The sequence below is a fragment of the Astatotilapia calliptera genome, chromosome 11 (assembly GCF_964374335.1).
Source record: "Astatotilapia calliptera chromosome 11, fAstCal68.1, whole genome shotgun sequence".
NCBI classification, from domain to species: domain Eukaryota; kingdom Metazoa; phylum Chordata; class Actinopteri; order Cichliformes; family Cichlidae; genus Astatotilapia; species Astatotilapia calliptera.
In genome coordinates, this window is record NC_137432.1 from 8,840,970 (window position 1) to 8,855,169 (window position 14,200).

Below are 14,200 nucleotides of genomic sequence, written 5' to 3' on the forward strand. Positions count from 1 at the left end.
CACTTTCTGATATTTCTAGATTGAATCCCACATGACAAACAGTGATCTAACGAATTCCATATCAGTGGAGCCTTTTCTTGCTGCTTGGGGGTGTAAAATCTGGTCAGAAACAGTTGAACATTAATTTGCAAAACTTTTGTAGTACACATTTAATTTCATCGAATGACTTATGGTTAATTATCCAATTAACTGCCTATTCCTTAAAAGGTTCATATGTTAGGAGCATGAGAGCACCAGTAAAATAGCCCAATGTCTGGTCACACTGTTATCAGACTGATCCACGAGCTCCTGTTCAGTCTTTTGAACATTTTTTCCCTCCTATGGGAACTGGTTCTCATGTGCCTTCTCAGCCAAAGGGTTTTTTTTTTCTTTTTTGTCTGGCTCACCAGCAGAAGAAGAGGTGGCGCCATTTTGTGTGCAAGTCTTGCACACAAAATGGTTGTATGCGACTTGTTAACCCTTTAAATACCAACCACATCCTGCACAGCAGACAAGTAGGCACATAGGTCTGAGTGCCCAGATAAGTTTGGTGATGCTCGTGCAACATCAGCAGAGTACTGAAACTGCACAGGGGAGCAGGAAAGCCCCACTGAGGACTTCATTAATGGGCGCAGTCACCGTCAGCGCAAGAGGTACAGGGTGTTTGTTACAGCACGTAGGGAGCGCAGGAGCAGCAGCTGCAGCAGCACGCAGAGAACCGCAGCGTGGTCGCCCGGAAGAGATCCTCCTACCGCCCAGCCAGACTCTGAGAGCCATAGAACATGAAGGGGCGGGCTCAATTGGATTCCTCGCACATTGTCATTGGTTGTTAGCAGATATTGTGTAACATGCGCAGAATTTCGGGCACACTGTCCGTAATTGCGCAAATTCAGATAATGGAGGCGGATCTAGCACTGCTATCATCGACAAAGCGAGCTGTGTTGCACCGGACTTAAAATAAAACGCTTTAGTGTCTTTGACTGAACAACCTCCATTAGCTCACTGAAAGGAAAATAGAAAGATTATCCTGACGGTATTGCACAGGAAGACGGAAGACATCGACAAGGAGGACTGCCGCTTTCTCTTTACACTGGCAAACAAAGCCGATGCTTCAATGGGAGCCTGTTGAGTGGTTATTACAAGACGGGACATCTAGCTGATAAACCACAGGGGAAGAGTGGCTGTGATGCACGCAAGACCAGCGCGGAGCTTTGATCTGGTAAGGGGGTCGTGCTAAAGACCAGCCGCAGCGTAGCCATTAGCTGTTGGGTGCCAATGCTAGCTAGCACGGTGCTAGGCACTAAGGTAGCTACTGTCAGAACATCGGCTATCGTCAATGTAAAATTAACAGACACGTGGCTGGAGTCGAGAGCCGCACCGCTGCCCTATTCGTGGTTTTGTTGACCCGAATGCATCACAGCGCTTTGTTTTGGTCTGCACTCTTGCGTCCAGGCTCGCTAAAAAAAAATCAGTGTCTAACATCAGGGCAAGAGGAGCACAACGATTTCAGATGGTCACACAATAAATGATGTAAAGCGCTAATCTGTCTAACCCAATTTAACAGAAAATAGCCTGTACACTGGAGCTGTTTTTGTACTCTTAAGTGTGGGCTCGTTAATCTAAAGGGTCATTAGTAATATGCATAATAAACCCATGTGGTAAAACACATCTATATATTGCTTTACCTGCCAGTGGTTCATTAGAGCTCAGGTTGCTGTTGGAACGGTAAGACAGGTGTGTGGTTTAACCCACTGTTATAATGAGGTATAGTGGGCAGACCTGCTATTTATTTACACTATTTAACACAATAGTTCTGCCCCATATTAGCTCAGCTTTCTGTTTGTTATTAATGTGGTCACAGTGTTGGTGTTCTCTGTGACCCTCCAACAACAAATGCACAATAAAATTGATATTGCTAGTAATTTCATTTAAAAAAAAAAAGAAGTTACTTTGTGGTTTGTATCAGATTTTACAATAATAATCAAATAAGTGCACTTTTAAAGTTTTCTTTAAAAAAAACAACAACTCTTACTCTTAAATTTTACCTCAAAAAACGAGTTGAATGTGATAGTTAACAACATTTTTTTAATCATCCTAGAAAGCTTAAGGTTTAGACTAATAGCAAAAATAGTGAAAGGGAAACACCTGGAAATACCTGGATTTCATATAATATCAGTTTATCATACTTGTTCCGTATACATGTTTTCTTGTAAACTGCTCTAATTTTATTCATATACATATTGCCTTTCTCATGGCTAGTTTCGTTGTCATCAAAAATAGTGTATTATTTGCTCAAAAGGTGACAGAACTGTTTAATGAGTAAGGTATTTTAGCATTTGTTTAAAGATCACATTTTGGTTTTTATGACACTGAGCTACACAAATAATTTGCTATTTGACTAAAAAGCTTTTGTTTTTGTTGTTGTTTTTTGTGGATAACAGGTCAACACCATGTTAGTTAATAAATACCAGATTTACCTCTTGAAACAGTATCCATAATGAAACACCTGAAGCCAAGCTATTTGGCCTGAAGCAACTTTAAAGATTTGGGAGGGAGAATCTGCTTAGGTGCTAGCATTTACTACTATTAATATTATTATTATTATTATTATTATTAGTTGTAGTATTGTTATTTGTATTTTAGGTTGTTGTGGAAAGTGACATGATACCTTATGAAGTTCTATTAGCTATTTTGTAACATCTTGTGAAATCAAGAGTCCTATATCACTTAACCATTTGTCACCAAGGCAGTTTGAAGGCCAGTTGGGACTTATTTTGCCTCAAGTCAAACCAGATCCTTTGCCCCAAAGGAACTGGTGGGGACTGCCTAGTGTAGAGATCCTGCTCCATAAAATATTTACATACAGGCTCAATGTAACTGTAAAATTGCAAAAATACACTCATCCTTAGATTTACTCTTCTGGAGTGTACTTTAATAATTTGACCTCAGACATGTTCTACATCTTTTACACCGTCATGGCAGGTGGAACATTCTCAATTTATCAGCAGAAGGTCTTTGTTTTTAACTGGTGTTTTGTTAAGTTCAGTTTTTGTTTTGTTTTGTAACAGTTCATGAGTGCAAAGAGCACTAATTGGTCATACTGGTTTTGTTTTTGTTTCATACTTGTGCTTGAAGGTTTAATTTTCACTGTGACACAGCAGCCTAGACATGGCTAGGGTGCTATATAGTTGTAAATTTTTACTTAAGACAAGAGTCCTCTAACACCCCCCAACACTCCTCAGTTTGTTATCTGCCACTTGTGTTAGCTTGAGCCTTAATCCTTGTCCTTGGTGAGTTTTGTTGAAATAAAACAAAGCTCTGCAAGCATGTGAAGTTTTATATAAGTTGGGTCTAATTTATTGACAGCTATCATTGGTCAGAGTTTTTTGTAACTCACCACAGTTGGATGTTTTGACACATTTAAAATGTGCTGATCATTCGATCTTGTTTGTTACTGCTGCACTAAATTATAACAGAATTTACTTTAAGCTTTGTTAAAAATCAAATCAGCATTTGAATCAATTCAGCTAGTAGTTAGTAAGCACACCAGTGTAGAATTGTTTTGGGTAGTCCAGTTGCAGGAGTTGGAGAATGAAGGTGGTAGATGTGGATATGGAATTCATATGTGCCTCTGTCCTATTTTGTGTGTTGGTTTGCAATTGCATTGAGGGAGTGTGCACAGTACCCGAGTGGTGGAAGACTGAAAAAGGCACCTTGTTAAGATGGGCTTCACAACAGTTCTTCTGTGGGTTTAGATGTAAGTAATATTTATTCATTGGTGGCACCGTCCTGTTTTCCTTTTGTTGTTTCATTGACATTTCCAGAATCCCGCATTTGTTTTGTATTGATCACAGATTCGGACTATAATGGCCTTTTTCCACTAGTAGCTACTTGACTCGACTCTGTTTCGGTTACAATTGAGTTCTATCTAATATGCGAGGGGTACATATAGCAATGCAGCCAAAAAGTCCTGTCATGTCATTTGTATGCGGAGGATGCTGAGGCAATGGTACACCTGCTTCTCGATATATGGCTTTTTGTTTCTGTCATGACTAGTGGTGCAACGGATCAAAAATCTCACAGTTCAGATCGGATCACGGTTTTAAGTCACGGATCGGATAAATTTTTGGATCAGCAAAAATAGGAAAAAAAAGGCAAAAATTCAACTCCCCATTTACTCAAGTATTTTTTGCCTATTAAAAAACATTCAACTGAAGACTCATTCCACGGACTTATATAAAAACAAATTAAAGTGCAATAGGTTTGAAAAGGCTGGTTTCAGTCATAATGCAAATGTACTGTTTATAAGATTGGGGAAACCTGCAGTCAGCTGAGACTGAAGAAGTTACTTGGATGAGTGACAAAACGTTTCTCCCACAAAACACTACGTCCAGATGAACAGAATCAACTTTTGGAGATAAAGTGTAATATGGACATTATGGACCATGCTGGGCATCCTCTGCATCCTCTGCACATGGCCATAAACAACCAGAGGAGTCTGTTCAGTGACGGGTTGCTTCTCCCAAAGTCAAGGACCAGCAGACTTAAGAAGTCCTTCGTCCCACACGCCATAAAACTGTTAACTCCTCGCTGGAGGGGAGAGGAAGGGGAAACGGGAACAAAGGAGGGGGGAACAAGTAAGCTGTAGTGCCTTAGTTTTTGTTAATATCCAGCTGTGTAATAGACTCACAATACTTGAAATGTGCCGTTCCCTTGTATTCTTATTCCTATTTATTCTATTTATCCCTTTTGTATTCTCTGTATTTATATATGGTATATTTCTGCTCACATTCTGCAACTTCTGTCAGTGCTGTGCTACTGGAAACTGAATTTCCCGGAGGAACCCATCCGAGGGATAAATAAAGTTTCATCAAATCTAATGTAATCTAAAGGGCAGTACAGGGCTTTGTATCTACCACTCCGCTGTGATATAACGAGCTGTCACGGTCACGTGGCTTTCCGTTGCCCTGGAGGTCCACCCGTTTGTAGTTAGAGCAACAGAAGATGCCTGGGACAGTTCAGCCATACCCTTAAACTTTTCCTGCTCATACATGCTTGGAATGATCTTGTCACACTGAAGTGGACGCGCAACGAGATATCATAGCGTGGCTCAAGCACGTTCATCACAGTTTAAACCCCCTGTTTTGCACAACGGAATACGGCCTCCCATCTGCAGCTAAACACCCCAGTAGCTTTTGTAATAGCTTTAGCCCGGTCGGATTGGGCAACAAAAGCCTGCTTAAATGCCGCAAGCTCCTCTGCTCCGCCACTTGGACCACTAGCACTGGCCATAACTACCGCTTGACAGACTGACCACGCGCACCATACACATACTTTTCTTTTTCGAATCTTCGGATCACGTGCGTACCGAACCGTGGAGTGGGATCGGTTCGGATTTCGGATCAACCGTGATCTGTTGCACCACTAGTCATGACTGATTGATTGATTGATTGGGTGACGCCACTGACTAACCTACAGTCTGTTGACAGCATATTGTGGGATCACCTCAGATTGCTTGGCCCTGGCCGAGTAGGTACTAAAACAGGAACTTGTACCTGTTAAGACCACGTAATGGATAACCCTAAAAACTGAGTCAAGCAATTCAGAGCTGACCAAAGTAGATACTAGTGGGAAAAGTACCTACTCGGGTTGACTCGTTACAGATAGACTCAACTCAACTTGGATCGACTGGTTTTCCATTACAATCCAGTAGTACCTTGATTGCGTGCTTGTCGTCACAATGACGTGTCTGCGGGTCCTGCAATGCTAATAATATGCGGCACAAATGCTACAACAACGGTGGACATCGAAACTGAGATATACCCGCTGCTCGGTCTGTAGCTTTTCACACCCAGGGAAACATGGCGTTGGTTTTTTGTTGCCATTTCCTACGTTGCCGAGTTTCAAAAATGGCGGTTTTGATTTTCGGGACGAGACACTCTCATGACTCATCCAGTGACGCTACTGGACAGCCAATCGGTGGCATGCAGTCTGACAACAGCATATTTTAGTACCTGTTTGGATCGCTTGGAATCCCGGCCAATAAAGTACTAAAAAAAGTAGCAGGTACTATGCTGAGTTGATCTGAGTAGGTACTAATGGAAAAGGGCTTAAGTGTGGTTTTGCATGATGATAGTTGTCTCTTGGGCAGTCAAAGACGATGTCGTCACCAAGCAATAGCATGACAGAGAAAGTTTTCCAGTTGAATGCCAAAGGCTTTTATATTCTTCCCTGCACTTTGTGCACCAAAGATAGGGACAAATAGCTGCCATGTTGGGTTGAAATATGTACGAGTCTTAGGCTTTACCATCATTACAATGATATGTCATTATAGGGTTCTCAGAAAATCAAAGATTATACAAAAGCTGAGACTTTTTGCAAAATGTTATCCAGTTGCTTTGCTTTCTATTTTGTTTCCTTCTGCTCCTGTTCCAGTAGGTTATTAGAGAGGGGTGAAAGTGCATGGTGCTAGAGGAGAGGACTGGATTTGTTAAAATGCAAAAACAAACTTTTCAAAAACAGGAAGTTTAAGATTCACTGCAAGTCAAAATCATGCTTGAAAGCTCCCTCCTCAGTTCCCTTGGTACTTCCTGTACTTCTCGTGTGTATTAACTGCCACAGCTCCACTGAAACACTCTTGGATAAAGAAACTGAAATGAGGGGTGGGGTTTCTTTGTCCAAATTGGCATTTTACATCCAGTTTTGGGATTTAGGCCCATGACCTTGGAGCCACAAGTACACTGACAGGCAAGAGCTGCAATGAGTGTGAAGTTTTCAGACAAGATCTGTTTAGTGCTTTTTCCACAATCAGAGACATTATTAAAGACTTCCCAGAAAGTCTGCAGGAGAGTAAACGGTTTATAGGGGCAGGGATAGCTCAGTAGGTAGAGTGGTTGCCCCATGATCGGAAGGTCGGGGGTTCGATTCCCCTTAACAGCTACCCTGAGGTACCCCTGAGCAAGGTACCGTCCCTACACACTGCTCCCCGGGCGCCCAATGGCTGCCCACTGCTTCACTGAGTGAATGGGTTAAATGCAGAGAGCAATTTCCCCACGGGGCTCAATAAAGTACAATAAAGTACACACTTTCTTTCTTTCTTTCTTATAGTGAAAATCCTGAAATTGGGGAATAAAATGGTCAGGTGTCAAGCTTTAGCATTTTTCTAACAAGAATACATGGATTGAATCTCACTTGAGAAACATGTATCTAACCAGTTCCTTATCAGTGGAGCGTTTCATTGCTGCTCCCCTCGATGGCAGGTCTACTTTACTCAGTCATGTAGTAAAGCAGCTCAGTCTGTCTAGTCACAAAGTGTCAGACTGATGCAGGAGCTCCTGTTCAGCCATTTGAACATTTTATCTGCTCTGTAGTAGTTTTTTTTTTTTTTTTTTTTTTTTGTTGTTGTTGTTGTTGTTGTTGTTGTTGCTGCTTGTTTTTGTCCGCATGGGCACTCGTTCTTGTGTGCCCTTGCAGCCTAAGGGAGTTTGTGTAATAGGCCAGGAGAAGAGAAGAGGGTGCCATTTTGTTGCAAGTCTTGCACACAAAATGGTTGCTTCTTGTTAACCCATTAAATGCCTATCACATCTTGCATAGCAGACAAGAAGGTGTATTGGCTTTGCAGCATTTGGACTGACCTAGTAAGCACAATACCTCAGTAATGGTATACTGGAAAAGAAGGGCTAAATTATGATCAGCACAAAAGATGATCTTTACAAAGCCAACTTTACTGGTTGTTAACAACCATTTCTAATTATTGCTACAGAAAGAAATCTTCACAGTGGCTGATCTGTGAGATTAGTAGCAAGTAGGATTCATTTGTTGATAATGCTAACCATCCTTTGTTCTTTTGCTGATATTTGTTTTAGCTCAATCAGACTAAGACTGTAAATGTGGGCTAAACCACAACTTTTTTTGTGCCATGGACCGGCCTTTAAGGTGTTACGGATAAATACAAAAAAATAAAACCAGTACCGGTACAAAAAAAAGCAAGATTTATTCATAACACATGTGAAAATACCCAGGGAAACTGAGTTAACGATAAAAACCCTGAAACCATTAATTTCACACCCAAGCCTCATCTCTCGCGGCCCGGTACCAAACGACTGGTCCGTGGCCCGGGGGTTGGGGACAGTTTAGACAGTGCGGTAGAAACAATGATATCCTCATTGGTCTTTTGACAAAAAGACAAATGGCACTGAGCATATAGCTTCTCAAAAAGAAAAAGGCAGTAATATATGAAACAGTGGAAACAAACACTTCGAAGTTCTTCCACTAAAGGTCTCAGGGCAACACGCATAAATGTTGATTCTGTTGCAGGCGTTTTGCTTGCTTTTGACAAAAACACATAAAGCAACTAATGAATCTTGGGATATAGTTTTATTTTTTTTATTTTTTTAAAGGTGATGGGATTACATACTAGGATTATTAGGCTAAAATGGCACCACACAGACCACCACAGTTGCCAGCTTGGTAAACAGTGTCTTGCATGGTCTATAGGGGCTCTGTGTACCGGAATATGCTGCTCCTGTAAAGCTTGCATAGTACTTTCTCCTTGCACTTTCTTATTGTAGTCAGATGCTAAAGTGGTGTAAAGAAAATTAAGTTAGTTTAAATTGTGGGGGTCATTGGGGTGAATCATAAATTTTATTGAAGGCTAGAACTGTCACCCAGTTAAGAAATTGCTCACTTTATCTGTGGCCTCGCTTCAGTAAGCAAGGGTAACAAATGACCCCTGCCAGGGTGCAGTCACTACCACAAGATGTTTGTTCTTGCAGATGGGATCAAAATGAGGTCTAGGTAGTAAGTGACTTAGAAAACTGCTCAAGTAGCCACAGGGAGATCAATGGAGATTCTAAGGGGCTCATTATACCCATGGCAAGTGATGTCACAGTACTGACGCAAGGCATGCTTTGTTGTTGTTTTTAGCCATTTATTCATCTCTCAGGTTTTGTAACATCGTACCGGTGCTGAGGCTGGGAAAGCAGAATTGAAGACGATTGCGTTGTTAGTTTGTTTACCGCCATTTTAATGATATCACTGAGGAACTTCAGAGCTCCACAGATTATCCAGAGGGAGATGTTCCAATTCTAAAAAGATTATGTTTTCTGGAAAAATCTTTTACGCCAGATGCCCTTCCTGTTGTGGAGAATTTGTAAGCAAGCAATTCAATCTTTGCTGCCTAGATATCATTAGAGCAGCTAAGAGATTCTCAGCTTTTCAGAGTTTCTGGGGAAAAAAACTTTTAAGAAACTTCTGCAGCTGATTCAGAGGGGGTTTTTGTGAGGAGATTTAGTCTAGCCTCAAGCTTTAATGGTGACACGAAGGACTGTGGTGAACTCTCAACTAGCACATTCAGCAACCAGTGTGGCGAAAGTAATAGCCCTTTTCAATTCGTACCTACTTGGATTGGCTCGACACAACTTGACGCAGTTCGACTCTGCTTGACTCTTTTTCCAATACAGTGGAGTACCACCTAAGGTGCGTGGGGTCATTGTAGCAACATGGCCAAAAGTCCTGGGACATCATTTGAATGCAACACGAACACCACAACAAAGTAGGATGTTGAGGCGTGGTGTACCTGCTGCTTCGGGGTATCACTTTTTGTCACACTCTGCGATTGCAGTGTTGTTTTTTTTGTGCAGTTTGTTGATGTCACAATTCCGGACTCGGAATGCTTGGAACACCAACCAAGTAGGTTCTAAAAATGGAGTCTGGAACCATGTACTACCATCTAAGGGAAAACCGTGACGAACTGTACTGAGCCGACCCGGGTAGGTGGTAGTAGTAGAATCAAGCTATTAAGCCCTTTTTCATTAGTACCTACTTGGAACAACTCAGCATGATTCATCACGGTATTCAGGGTTTTCCATTAGGTCATAGTACCTGGTACCAGGTACTCTTTGTAGTACCTTCTCAGCCGGGATCCCAAGTGATCTGAGCAGGTACTAAAATGTGACGTCGTCAGACTACGTGCCACTGATTGCCTGGTCAGTGGCGTCATGAGAGTCTCTCGTTTACTGAAATCAAAACCACCCATTTTTTATTTTTTTATTTTTTTTTTAATTCAAAATATTTTTATTGAGTAATTGTGGATACAGTTTACACAGAAAAAAAAAGAAGAGGGAAGAGATCAGCAAGCCACTGAACATGGGAGGGCGGGGCAGCAGCCTTCCACTTCATCAAAATGGCACGCCTAGCCAGGAGGGAACCAAAAGACGGCACCCTACGCTTTGCTCTGGAAATATACTTATCATCCTCTCTTGTTGTACCAAAGAGAGCAAGTTAGGGGGTTGAGAGCTAGTTTCAAGCCTTGTGCAAAGTGCAGAAAATCTCCTCCCAAAAATTTGCCAGGGCAGGGCAGGTCCAAAACATGTGGGTTAGATTAGCATTATCAGACCTGCATCTGACGCTGCACCGGTCCGTCGTGGTGAAGAGGGAGCTGAGTGTAAAAGCGAAGCTCTCAATTTACTGGTCGATCTACGTCCCTACCCTCACCTATGGCCACGAGCTGTGGGTAGTGACCGAAAGAACGAGATCGCGGATACAAGCGGCAGAAATGAGCTTCCTCCGAAGGGTGGCTGGCCTCTCCCTTAGAGATAGGGTGAGAAGTTTGGCCATCCGGGAGGGGCTCAGAGTAGAGCAGCTGCTGCTCCACATCGAAAGGAGCCAGCTGAGGTGGTTCGGGCATCTGACAAGGATGCCCCCTGTGCGCCTCCTGGGTGAGGTGTTCCAGGCATGTCCCACCGGGAGGAGGCCCCGGGGCAGACCCAGGACACGCTGGAGAGATTATATCTCTCGGCTGGCCTGGGAACGCCTTGGTATTCCCCCGGATAAGCTGGAGGAGGTGGCTGGGGAGAGGGAGGTCTGGGCCTCTTTGCTTAGGCTGCTGCCCCCGCGACCCGGCCCCGGATAAAGCGGATGAAGATGGATGGATGGACCTGCATCTGTTACAGCAAGGGTTAGGGCTGTTCGATATAACGATATATCGGATGACGATATAAAAACATCTATCGTTTCATTTTACGCTATCGTTTGTTTCATGGTGTCACAAAATAAACTGTTTACGGCAATATTTTTTTCATCGTTTTGATGGTCACTGTAGTGGCTATATTCATTTCTTAAAGTTCTCTCTTTCTCTTATATTTAATATAACCACACTACGGATGGACAAGTGCCTGCTTTTATGCATTGTCGTTAGCAACAATGACGGTAAAACCATCGCGTGTCCGCTTGTTTATCTTCCACATAAACCTTTCACAATAAAGCTCAAGCTCCTGTTGAGACTTTTCAAAATAAACTTAATAGTATAAGCGGAAGTTGGAGAGTGCCAGATCCTCTTCAATCTTAGGTTTCTGTAGTTGCACCTTAGCTACTCGAGGTCGTTTACCCTTCCAAATATAAGAGGAAATTATAGAATCTAGAGTTGTAAAGAAAGACTTGGGATGACGACTGGTAAAGATTGGGGGGGAAGAAAAAACCCCCCACCAATTTTGAATCCTGGCAACGAGGGAAGTCTGAACAAAGCCACAGACTGAGCAGCAGGTGTATTCTTGCCTCAGTGTCCACCTTTGTTGTAGTTGTTGAACAATCAGAGTAGGTACTAATGGGGCAAAAGGGGCTTTAGTTTAAGTAAGATGACACCTTAGTCTGGCACAGGTGATAGATTCCTGACAGATTAGAGCAGCAGCAAGCAAGCATTAAATAGCCTTTCAAAAGGTCACTGAACAACATATTGATTTTAATTTTTTCTAGACAGAACTTGTTGACTAAAGTTGAAACACGTGGTGAGTCTGTTTGGACTTTTATAGAGGCCTGAAAGTACATAGCTGTAAAGGAGGTGTGCTTGATGAATGTAAAACAGTGCTTGCTTCACCCCAGTGTTCTTGTTTCCTTATTACTGAGAATCAAAATCATATTTGAAGCTAAAATCTAATTAAGTGCTGAGCCTCACAACAACAATACCAATTTTACACAGCATTTGGTCAGATGTGTAGCAGTGAGATAACAAATAGGACTAAGACTTTCCTCCCAAGGTCCCGTGGTACTTCCCACTTCCCACAGCACCACAAACGAACACTAAAACAGTCTGAATGTCTCCTTTTTAGAGGTAAAGTATGGAAAGAGGGTTTTTTTGTTAGTGCAGCCAGCAGAGAAGTCATTTAGCTGTTATCCAAGGAAGCGTTTTACAATGAATCTCAGGATTTAAGCCTATGACCTTGGAGATACAAGTGTACTGACAGGCAAGAGCTGCAGTGTGAGTGTGGCATTTCTACAGAGTCAGGTGGGATCAGTTTACAGTTTAGCAGAGGACCTTTGGAGTAGCATGGAGCAAAGTCTGACATTAAGAGTACAGATTGAAACAGTTGGATGTCTGGGATTTTATGTGCAGTTGAGTAAAGCAACCTCATCTCAGTGTCAGACTGATCCATGGGCTTCTTTTCAGCCTTTTAGCGATTTTGCCTGCTCCTATTCCAGAATTTTTTTCCTTTGTCCCCTTTGGAACTGCTCCCTGTGTGCCTTCACAAGCAAAAGGCGTTTGTGTAATAGACAAGCAGAAGGAAAGAGGGTGCCATTTTGTAGCAAGTCTTGGACACAAAATGGTTGCTACTTGTTAACCCTTTAAATGCCAACCGCATCTTGTACAGCAGACAAGAAGGTGTATTGGTTTTGGAGTTTTAAACTGACCCAGTAAGCACTATACCTTAGCAGTGGTAGACTAGAAAAGAAGTGCTAAATTATAATCAGCACAAAAGATGATCTTTACAAAGCCAAGTGATTTATGTTTGAAATGAGTAAGAAGGGTAGCACGATCCTTTTTTCTTCAGGTGTTTTGTTAATGGGAACCTACATTTATTTTTGGCTTGTGTTACACACATGTTAAAACGGCGTGTGGTTGAGGTAGCTTGTAGCTTGAAGCAATGAAGCAAAGCAGCAAACTTCATGAAGGCCAACTGAACGTGGTCTCCTGGACATGGAAACAATGTATCTTTACCAATACAATATTTTTGGAGTTTCATTTTGCAATCCAGATCTGTGCCACTTGAAAAGATTCATTTGCTGCCCATGACTCACATCTCCGAGGCCTCAAGGTTTTACCATGATCTTTCTGACACATGGCTCTTCCAGAATAATAAGCCAATAGTATAAACTAGTAAAATAAAACGCCAATTTAAAAATTACTTCTAAGGAAAAGCACAAAAATTAACAAGGGAAATAATATGTATTATTGACTTGACATTAAAATACTGCTTCCTTAAGTAGAAGTAAAGGGTAAAATCCTGTAGCTGTAGGGTAAACTGGAACTGCACAAACCAGCACTATTGCCAGCTTGACAAGCATTGACTTGCATGGACTGTCACAGCTGGCTTGGTTTGCAAGAACATGCTGCTCTGTTAAAGCTTACAGTGCTTTGGCCTTGCAAATTAGATAGAAGATACAGTGATGTAAATAAATCTAATTCTGTTATTATTTCCCCTTTTGGGGGGGTTGGGAGGGTATTGAACCATAATTCCTATATTTAAAAAAAACAAACAAAAACAGAAGCATGGCATGGGTCTAAAGCTGCTCATCTGATTTTGATCAGTGAATACTGTCCTGATAAGGTGATGGTTTCAATGGTTAGTGTCACATCTTACTAAATATGATGTTCTTATACTGAAAAATACAGTTCCGATTTGAGTGAAAACTATGAAAAAGTAAGCGGTTCATTGGGATGGGCCTACATTGTAATTGAAAAGTCTTTGCATTGTGGGGTAGGCAGAGCAGGTCAGCCACTATTCAGAAGGTCGGTGGTTCGATCCCAGGCTACCTCCTAGCTGCATGCTAAATATCCTTGGGCAAGATACTAACCCCATGTTTGTCTACTGGTGGTGGTCAGAGGGCCCGGTGGCGCCAGTGTCCGGCAGCTGTGGCTACAATGTAGCTTGCCGTCACCAGTGTGTGATTAGATTTTTGTGTTTAAATAAAGCCGTTGCTTTTTAAAGATCCTGATTCTTATAAGCACAACATAATTTGTCAAGTGCCACACTCATAAGTAAAGACAGAAAGCAGCCATGTCCCCAGTGAGGAGCACTGAACCCTGGCAGTCACTGCTGTGACTGAGTGAGAGGGAAGTGCTCACGCTGAGAGCAATGGCTAGATCACAGCTACTTATCCAACAAAAACTAAACTAAAAATGCAGTAACAATGTGTGGGAGGAAAAACTAAGTACACTCAAGTTTTC

The 14,200-nt window shown here is 42.0% G+C and overlaps 1 protein-coding gene across 1 annotated transcript in view; it reads left to right on the forward strand.

The window, feature by feature from the left end:
- Positions 1–637: 637 nt before the first annotated feature.
- znf1035 (zinc finger protein 1035) overlaps positions 638–14,200 on the forward strand; it is a 30,105-nt gene continuing 16,542 nt past the window's right edge. The window contains exon 1 of the mRNA XM_026183595.2: positions 638–1,198. The gene's annotated coding sequence lies outside the window, so the exon portion shown is untranslated. The remainder of the gene's footprint in view (positions 1,199–14,200) is intronic.